Genomic DNA, 10,669 nt, shown 5'->3' with positions numbered 1-10,669 from the left:
TAGTAGTGCAGGAATCCTCAACATTGTTTTACGAAAACTTGATTGTAGAATACAACTCAGGAACTGCTTTAGCAGCCTTAGAGTCACTACTACCATACACATATGTTACTGGGGATGAAGAGAAGATCTATCATATTAGGTATCTAGTGAGCGTCTACTCTGAAAATGTAAGAAACAGAAAGGCACAATCATAGAAGAAGAAAGAAGAAGAAACAGTCTTTAATTGTCACACGACACTCCACAACACATGCTTGCACACACACACACATGCACATGCTTGATGGTGGCCGGTGAAATGGCTCCTCTGCTTTTGACCCATCCTGGCTTGTCCTTCCTCCGGGGGCACAGCCAGGAGCAGTGGGCAGCATACGTGGATGCGCCCGGGGACCAGGTGATAAGTGTCCATCGCTGGTCAGACGATGATGGGTGCATGTTTTTGGTGGGGGTCCTTACTGACGTGAGGTGGAGGAAACCCCATGTGAACACGGGGAGAACATGCAAACTCCACACAGAAAGGCTCCTGTTTTTTGGAAGATAACCCGCCGGAGCACGGTGCCAACAGCGCCCCAGGCGGGAATCGAACCCAGGACCTTCTTGCTGTGAGGCAGCAGTGCAATGCACATATCGGGCTGACCTGAAAATATTAGCAAAAGTGAGCAGAAAAAATATTCTGAAACTTTTGAAGATGTGATGTTTCAAATTGGTGAATCCATCAATGATCTGGAACCAGCAATCCCTAGTGGAAAGAGTCACCCGAGGAAAACTTCACCCCAACCACCTCTCAAAGTCACTCTGACATGTACCGCCAACACTGGCATTAAAGCTCAAAGTGCTGGAATGAAAATGAACCCCACCATTGCTACTTGTAACATCCATCCCCCTGAGGTCCAGTGATATGTGGTTGAGCACATGGTAAAATGTGAGGATAACCCAGTGCACATTCTTCCCAGAGATTCCGAGTTCTTTCAGGCAAGGTCCCTAGACCACCTCAAGAAGTAGACTATGACACATGGCATGTCAGTGTTGATTTAGTCATGAAAGATCTTGCTGTGTCAGACCTTCTGCAGTCCAGGAACATAACTGTAAAAAGGGGTGGTGTACCTGTTGCTGCAGTGAGTAAGCACCTTCTAAATCAATTTTGTAGAGGATGTTTGGATAACTCCGGCCTCTCAGAACTCCAGCTGAAACAAAAGAAAGCAAATCAACCATAATTTACTGAGTTGCTATTGCTTTTGCGCACAGAGGATGATCACGATGCCGCCAAAACCATGTGAATGAAGCAACATCTTGGCGCTGCAAAGCAGAAAGTGGCATGTCACTGGCAGGTTGCCTGTGAGGAAGAAGAGAAAGAGGTGTGTGAAGCACTAACTACACTTACTCAGCAGCTTACCAAGCAAATGGCAGAGATCCAAAGACACTTTGCAACGTTAACAGCAAATCAGCAAAAGGTGAAAACCTCTCTCCCAAGTCAGTTAGTACAAGTAAGAGAGATGAGAGACAAAAATCGGAGGAATTAGTTTAATAATCACCGAAAAAAAACAACCCCTGGACCAAAACCAAGTTACTGCTTCCAATGTGGAGAGGATGGCCACATCAAGCTGCAGTGTGACAGTGAGCCAAACCCTGTATTAGTCGCAGAGAAAGGAAAACAATTCAATGAAAAGTGTCAAAAATGGGAGAAACAAAACCCTTCAGCTACAACTCAATATTTAAACTAGAAACAGTTGCTGTTATGGGACATACACAAATGTGGGAATAACAAATGTGCCCAGTACATTCCGGAGATTGATGAAGAAATGTATGGGAAAAGTATTTTACTTTTTGGATGATTTGATAGTTTTCTCCAATATCTGGAAGAACATGAGATCTGGCTGATGAGGGTACTCACACAGCTAAAAGAGTATGGACTAAAAGTGTCTCCCGTGAAGTGCAAGTTTTTCCAGACATCCGTTCGCTATTCAGGACATGTGGTATCTGAAAATGGTGTGGAAACAGATCCAGAAAAGGGCAATGCCTTAAAAAGCTGTCCAATTCCCGGAAACCTAAGAGTTGAAGTCCTTTGTAGGCTTTTCAGGTTACTATCGTCAATTCATTAAGGACTATGCTACCATGGTCAGGCCCCTTAATGAGCTCACTCGCGGTTATCCACCACCACGCAAAACCAGGTTAGGTTAAGGGAAGGTGTGATCAGAATCACAATACGAGACAGCTTTTTGAAGCTCGATGGACATCTGAGTGTTTGCCTTCTGGACTCTCATTGGAAGACTTACCACCACTCCTGCTCTTGGTTTTGCAGACCCAAAGCAACCTTTCATCTTGCATACAGATGCCAGTGTCACTGGACTCGGAGCCACTCTATACCAAGAACAGGATGGAAAACTGAGAGTCATTGCTTTTGCCAGCGGGGGTTTGTCACAGAGTGAATCGATCCGAGTGAATCGAGTGAATCCCAATAGGCAGCCTATAAACTATAGTTTCTTGCTCTCAAAAGGAGCGTGACTGACACGATTCATGATTACCTATATGAAGGGTCAATTTACTGTCGTCACAGACAATTTACCTCTTACATACATTCTTGCCTCTGCAAAGGTAGATGCCACCAGCTACAGTACAGATAGTTGGTTGCATTGTCAAATTAATCCTTTAAGCTTCAGTACCAGGCCGGTAAACAAAACCTAGTCTCTGATAGCTTCTCCAGAAGACCACATGGGAACTATCTGGATGATAGCCAGTTTCAGAAAGAGCAGGATTGCATAAACTGCTTCACTCAGCAGCATCTGGCTGATGCCAGCTCCACAGAGGTGATCTACCCAGATGTAATCGATGCAATCTATAAAAGTGGCATGGTCAGAACATCCTATGACTCTGTCTTCAGTCAGGGTAATATCACGCTTGTGGAGTCTCTTGCAACCTCTGCAGATGCAATTCCTGACAGCTATTTCATGGAGGATCAACATGGCTTTCCTGTCATTCCTTCTCTTTCCCATCTCAACCTTAAGGAGAAGCAGAGGGCTGATCCAAGCATTCGTGAGGTCTTCATCGAAATGGAATCTGGAGGAAGAATCCCTCCAACTGTAAGGAAATGGCTCCCTGAACTTCCATTTTTGTTGAGAGAGTGGAATAGATTACAGTTGCAACATGACATCCTGTACTGAAGAAGACAGGATGGTGAGCAGATTTCCTATCAACTTGTTCTACCCGCCAAACTGTGAGTACTTTTCTTGCAGAGCTTCCACCATGACATGGGTTATATGGGCATAGAGAGAACTCTTGATGTTGTCTGTACAGGGTGCTATTTGCCCAAAATTGCAGCAGCTGTAGAATATAAAATCAAGACATATGACCACTGTATACACAGAAGGAGAAAGAAGCTCTTTTGGTGAACATGAAGGCAACACAGGCTCTAGTTGGTGTGCATGGATCTCCTTAGTCAAGACAGTGGCAAAATGTTTGTGGGACAACTTCATTGTCTATTGCGGTATACCTGAGCAGTTACACACTGAACAAGGTCCTGATTTTGAATCTTGAATGATCGAGGAGTTTTATGAAGTTTATAGAATTCAAAAGGTTCTAACAACTCCATATCGTCCACGGGGGAAACCCGGTTGAAAGATTTAATCGGACATTGTTACACTTTCACCCGCAATAAAGTAACAGGGTTCCCTCCTTATGAACTTATGTTTGGACGTTCACCTTGACTGCCTGTCGATCTCGCTTTTGGCTTAATTGTGGGAGGGGTTCAGATTCTCATTCTCAACTTGATTGGAAGAGAGCTACCAATTAGCTTCTCGGAATGCTCTGAAAACAGCACAGAAAAACAAAGTTTGTTTAGACAAAAAGGGTACCTCGGACATAGAAGTGGGAGACAGGCTGTTTGTTTGGAATGTGCGTATTTGTGGTAAGCATAAACTAAAACGCACGTTACATAGAGATCTTCTTCCTTAAGGTTTCCTTCCCATGATAGAATAGGAGGAACCCCTTCAGCCTACACCAGTCCATAGGCCACGAACACGGTATCACCCAGGTGTCGGTGAAACTGAAACTGTTGATTTCGACTGTCATGAAGATGAGGATTCCGGTTGTTGGGTCCCGAGAAGCCATGTTCAGCCAACAATTAAGTTTACTGTGGATAACAATCCCAAGGCTGTGCTAACTAACAAACTACTAACTAACAAAGCTATTGATCCCAACATTGACAAGGTTCCTCTCTCATCAAATCTTCCATCACGGTCCTCCTTTACCAATTAATGTGGATTTGGATGACCAAGGGGCATGGTCAAGCTGTGGCTGCAGATGGCAGCATGGCTCCCTTTGCCGCGGCCGTTGATTGTTCCGACTTGGGGCAGGGAGCTTACTTAATGTTTGTCTGTCTTGCAGCGGGGATTGGAGCACAGGTTAGTCAGCCGACCAGGAGACAGATTGGAACGCCATTCCGAAATTATTATTCATTATTATTCATACTTGTGGCCAGCGAGCCTTTTTGTTCAAAGTTCTAAGAAAACTCTCGCCATGTTGGCACACCACCACCAGAGAGACTCCGTCTCCCTCCCTAAACCCCTACTAGTGGGAGTCTCTGCCCACAGGTAGGAATGGCGTTCCACTCTGTCTCATGGTCGGCTGACAAGCCTGTGCACCGATGCCCTCTGCAAGACAGGCAAACATTAAGAAAGCTCCCTGCCCCGAGTCTGACAAATCAGCGCTGTGCGGGCGCTGATTCGACCGACCCGAGGGAGCTTGGCGGCCGCAGGAAAGGGAGGCACGCTGCTGTCTGCAGCCACGGCTTGACCACACCCCTTGGTCTGTCACAGTGGAAGAAACACTTGAATTCACTGATGTGGAATACCCACCTGAAACCATCGATGAAAGAAACCTACCTGAAGTTGTGGAGGAAACCGGATTTAAGGGGGAGGATGTAACAAAGTTCACTAATGCCAAAAAAATTGAAATTGTATAAGAGGGCAGAAGCTTGTATTCCTGTGGAGGAAGATCTCTGAAGAACTTAGCTATTTTAACTGAGACTCAGGGCCTAACCAAGGAACGAGACTTATACTCAGCAACAATCATCGGTTTCGTGCCAGGGTGGTAGGACACACTGCAGCCAGAGACCCACACCATGCCCTCATATGCCCAAGTCATTGACAAACACTTTGCCCAGCACACTCCCATTCCCTTTTGACTTTGACTTGAATCCCAATTGACTTAATGGACAAATTCCTTGGACTTGGATTCATTGCCTTCCTGCTGCTGGTGAACGAACTAAGAAGCTGTGTTGTGCAGTGAAGGGGAAAATTCCATCTTTATTCATACTTACAACTGAATGTGTTGTTTGGTGGTTTCTATGCAGATTTGATTTTGTGTTTTTGTTTAATCATTTATTCCAATGTTAAGTGGATGAATAAGGGGAAACAAAATTATGTTAATACTTAACCTGTCTCAAAATGTTTCTTTGTATTGGATCCAAATCACCCTGTTAACTGGGGAGGTGCACCAAACCTTAAAACAAAAGGGTTCAACCCTGAAACATAAGCCCCTAATAATAATAATAATAATAAATATAGCTGCAGGCAATAATACACATGTTCTATTTTGGTCATCTTACCTACGTGTTATATTTTGTAGATTTTCCGTAATCCGCCATCAAACTACACAAATTCAGGATAATTCTGACCAAATTTGTTGTATGGGGCAATATTTGAATTGTCGTGCTTTGTCAGTCTGCTTTATCCTGTGTAGTGTGACATAATCTGTGAATTCTGCGACAAAAGGTAAATTATTTGTACATTATAGCTATTACAAGTTCCCGAGGTAATCTAGGGTTCTGTAAAACACATCTTTTTATATTGACACAAATTGAAAATGTCAAATTCTTAAATTGTAAATGCCAGACCAATTGAACATATTTAAGTCAAACTGTTTATTATTTTTAAAATAGAGTGCATTGGGAAAATGGGAAATCTTGGAAATTTTGTTTAATAAAATTATCTGACATGTCTTGTCTGTCTGTCTGTCTTGATTGCTTCCCAATGCACTCTCTTTTACAAATAACAAGAAGTTTGACATAAATTTGTTCAACTAGTCTAACTTTTACATCATGCAGTCGCACAGTTGGAGTGGACTCTGGCAATAATGACATAAGTTATTTAGAATGCTGTATTCAAAATAATTTGTCTTCTCTGCAATTCTGTTATTGCAATATAATCTCTTCCTAGAACATTATCTTTTATTCTTCCAGACATTTTCGTATTCCTATAAAGATAATAATTTAATAAAAAACATTGTCTAGGTCATTTTGTGTCCAGGTGCTAAGGTTCTTGATCTTGTTTTTAAGTACTGCCTGATAGCCGCACACTGTTTGTTCCTGGACTCTCCAAACCGTGAATCATCCTAATGAAATGAGCCTCTTCATACCTATATGTATGGGGAATTGACAGTTATATTTAAAGGCTTCCACATTTACATGAAGTTTTTTCATAGATGTCATTTCAATATTTTTTTTTTTAATGTTTTGTTTTGTTTTTACTTTTTTTGCAGATTACATACATACATGTTATTTCACAAACATAATAATAAATAACTTTCAATTTGTACTTTATTGCACTTCCTGAGCTAACAGTCTACAATTGAAGAACTCGGTTAAATAGATGAATTGCCTGTAATGTAATACAGACAACATTTGTTGGACATTAACATTCATTTTGAATTTGACTTATTATAGAAGCACCTATCAATATTTTATGCGTCTTCCTCTCCATTTTAAGCCTGCTATGTTCAGCTGCAGGAAGCAACATGTAAACGAAATTTCTTTAAAACAATGGTCTATTTTTTCCTCTAACCCAAACCTTGTCATTGTTATAACTATCCACGTTGTCTGTGGAAATAGAGCTGCGGTCTCAGAAGGTCTCAGGTCTCAGTGACAGAAAGTTGACGTTTGGTCTTGTGTGTGGCAATAACGAAGTAGTTACGGAAGACTGAGCGTTTGATGCCGTATGAGGCAACAATGACCTAGTGACGTTAAGTGGTGACACTTATTGTGGATTACATTTTTTGATGGGTCACGGTTCAATGAAATCCAAAAGGTGTTGACGTCTTTCTGTGAGTTATTTAAATTTTCCAGCTACTAGTTTTCCCACGCATTTCGAGTACATGAAACGCATCATGCATTCGCACAGTTGGGGCGGACTTGCCTCGGCGTGATGACGACTTTCTGTGGAATAATGTTTTTTCCGTGTCCAAGTGTTCCTAAGGTTACGATTCCTTGAAACCATAAAATGGTTGACTCTTGTGTGATATTTACAATTTTCAGGGTATTATTTTTCAGACAATTTTTCCACGCATAGTGAATTGGATGACGATGTCACAAAGCATTATTTTACTAATTCCTGCTCCGTATGTGGATCGATTAGGCGCTTGAACCACGAGATGTCTGTGACATCTCGGTTTGAATGACACCTCAATCATGTCTGTAGCTGCAGAGGTTGTTCTGTTCCAGATGGTTTTAGCCCAATTAGTGCCAAGGAGATGGACCCCTAATAATATACAGTAACTTCAGGCAGCAATTACACAGGATCAAGTATTGACACCAATTGCAATTTTTCGAGTTCCCATGGAACGTAGCTTCAGTTTGTGCTGTAGCTCTCTTTGCATCAGCAATACTACTCAAACAAGTTAAACATTTCAAAGATTCATCGGCTGACGAAATGACGCGGTGACCCAAGTTTTCCGAGTCCTGGCGACACGCAGAATTACATATACAAGCCGATACACTTGTTACATTTATGACTTTATCCTAAAAATGAGAAGTTGTTTGTCCACTACCTGGAGTTCACAGAGTCCTGTCTCACGGTGTCTCTGTGGAAGGAAATCACTTCGTGATGAAGTTCCCAACAACACGGTTCCATTCAAACGGATTAAACACTGCATGTTCCTCAGAGGCATTTCATCAACTTTTTAAACTTTTGGAACTAAAATAAAACGCGATTCAGACCCGTTGCTCTGGAGCTGCAGGCGAACTCCATGTGTGAGGACACAAACACGGAACATGTTTTTGTCTGTTTTCGACTCCTCCAGTTTGTGTGCTACGACTGGCTCCAATGCCATGAATAAGGAGGGATACGGCACTGGGTTAGACGCAAACAGAATGCGTTTATATTTACAAAAACTGCAAAAGCGATAAAATATCAAACGAGCAGGTAAGACGATACACACACACACCCACGTGCGCACACTTTGCAACCACTACAGAGTGATGGTGTCTACACTATGTAGCTCGCACGATAAGAATGGATATATTAAAATTGGATGATGATGTCACAAAGAGTCTTACTCCGCAAACTCATCACACATTGGTTTTTCACTAAGACCTGCTCCGAATGCAGTTAGATATTGATGAAACCTGAACCACGAGATGGCCGTGATGTCCTGGTTCTAACGAGACCTCAACCGTGTCCCTAGCTGCAGGGTACTTATTTTATTATTACAGTAAAATTAGGGATTAATATTATTCATTAATATTATTCATTATTGGGGATACAAACTGCAGGCTGGATCCCTGGATCGCTGTCTGGTTTACCATTCTGGCCGCGGCCGAATTCACGCAAACTGATGCACTCGAGACCGGTGTCGTGGTCCTCTATGGTCGCCATGGCGATGGTGGTGCCAGAACTTGGGACATTCTCCGAGCTAATGATGCAGTGGTAGTTTGCCAGCCCATGCAGCGAGAGAAAGAAAGAAAGAAAGAAAGAAAGAAAGAAAGAAAGAAAGACGCAAACGCATCTATCTGCCCGTGAACGATAGTTAATCATTTTCACTTTGCGAGTCAATGAACTCACTGTTTTATCAGAGTGCCCAGTCATGGAAAAGTTTGCAATCCATCGAAAATCGAAAAGTTTGCAAGCCTTGCATCGTTACCAGTGGGCCATAATGATGAGCCCAGTTAAGAGGTTTTTAGTGGTGAGCAGGATGCTGGTGCGGCGTGGCATTATTCCATTGTAAGAAGTGTGACCAGAGAAAAAGGTTGGAAACGCTGCCTCGGTGCCTCTACCTGCCTCACTACCTTAGTGCGTTCACTCAGCTGAGGAAGCGTCATTCTGGCCACGCCCGGCGCGTATGAATTGATACACGCAACACCGCTGTCGGGGTCCTCTACGGTCGCCATGGCGAAACCTAGAGGATTAAAAAAAGACCCTAAATTGGAATGTCCCTTTAGAACAACCACTGGGATGCATTTAGAAGTACGGTATATGCCAGGTAAGGGGAAAACTAGAGACAAGTTATAAAGTCTGATAAAGTCACTACGATGCCTTTCTATACTTCACCTAAACACGCTTCTCATTATTTACCCAAAAAGAGAAACAGGAGGAACGGAGCTCCTCCTGCCCACCCCCCCCGGATGGGACTGTCATCGAATCTCATGACTCAAAGTGAGCTGAAAGTTCACGGCTGTTAATAACCACAAACCCGAAATCTGGGCAGCTGTCCCTGGCACGACCCGCCACTTGCCACCCGTGTCCTGAGAAAATACGAAACCCGGTGGAGGAAAACGCTCGGCATTTTGCAATTTGCTGTCCAGTTGTGAGTAAAATGTGATGGGTGTCGGGGCTTGAAGAACCATAACTAACATAGAACCAAAACTAACACAGAACCATAACTAACACAGAACCACAACTAACATAGAACCAAAACTAACACAGAACCATAACTAACACAGAACCATAACTAACAGAGAACCACAACTAACATAGAACCAAAACTAACACAGAACCATAACTAACATAGAACCATAACTAACAGAGAACCAGAACAAACACAGAACCATAACTAAAACAGAACCATTACTAACATAGAACCGTAACTAACATAGAACCAAAACTAACACAGAACCATAACTAACACAGAACCACAACTAACATAGAACCAAAACTAACACAGAACCATAACTAACACAGAACCATAACTAACAGAGAACCACAACTAACATAGAACCAAAACTAACACAGAACCATAACTAACATAGAACCATAACTAACAGAGAACCAGAACAAACACAGAACCATAACTAAAACAGAACCATTACTAACATAGAACCGTAACTAACATAGAACCAAAACTAACACAGAACCATAACTAACACAGAACCACAACTAACATAGAACCAAAACTAACACAGAACCATAACTAACACAGAACCATAACTAACAGAGAACCACAACTAACATAGAACCAAAACTAACACAGAACCATAACTAACACAGAACCATAACTAACATAGAACCATAACTAACACAGAACCATAACTAACATAGAACCATAGCTAACACAGAACCACAACTAACATAGAACCAACACTAACACAGAACCATAACTAACACAGAACCATAACTAACTGAGAACCACAACTAATATAGAACCAAAACTAACACAGAACCATAACTAACACAGAACCATAACTAACAGAGAACCATAACTAACACAGAACCATAACTAACATAGAACCATAACTAATATAGAACCATAACTAACAGAGAAGCGTAACTAACATAGAACCATAACAAACATAAAATAGAACCATAACTAACATAGAACCATAACTCACACAGATTCGTAACCATAACATTCTCATGAAGAACCACATTGCTTCAAACCTTCAAAGCTACGATGCAGGTTCCTTCTC

The sequence above is a fragment of the Zeus faber genome (assembly GCF_960531495.2).
Source record: "Zeus faber genome assembly, chromosome: 6".
Lineage (NCBI taxonomy): Eukaryota > Metazoa > Chordata > Actinopteri > Zeiformes > Zeidae > Zeus > Zeus faber.
Note: the sequence above shows the minus strand (reverse complement) of the source record.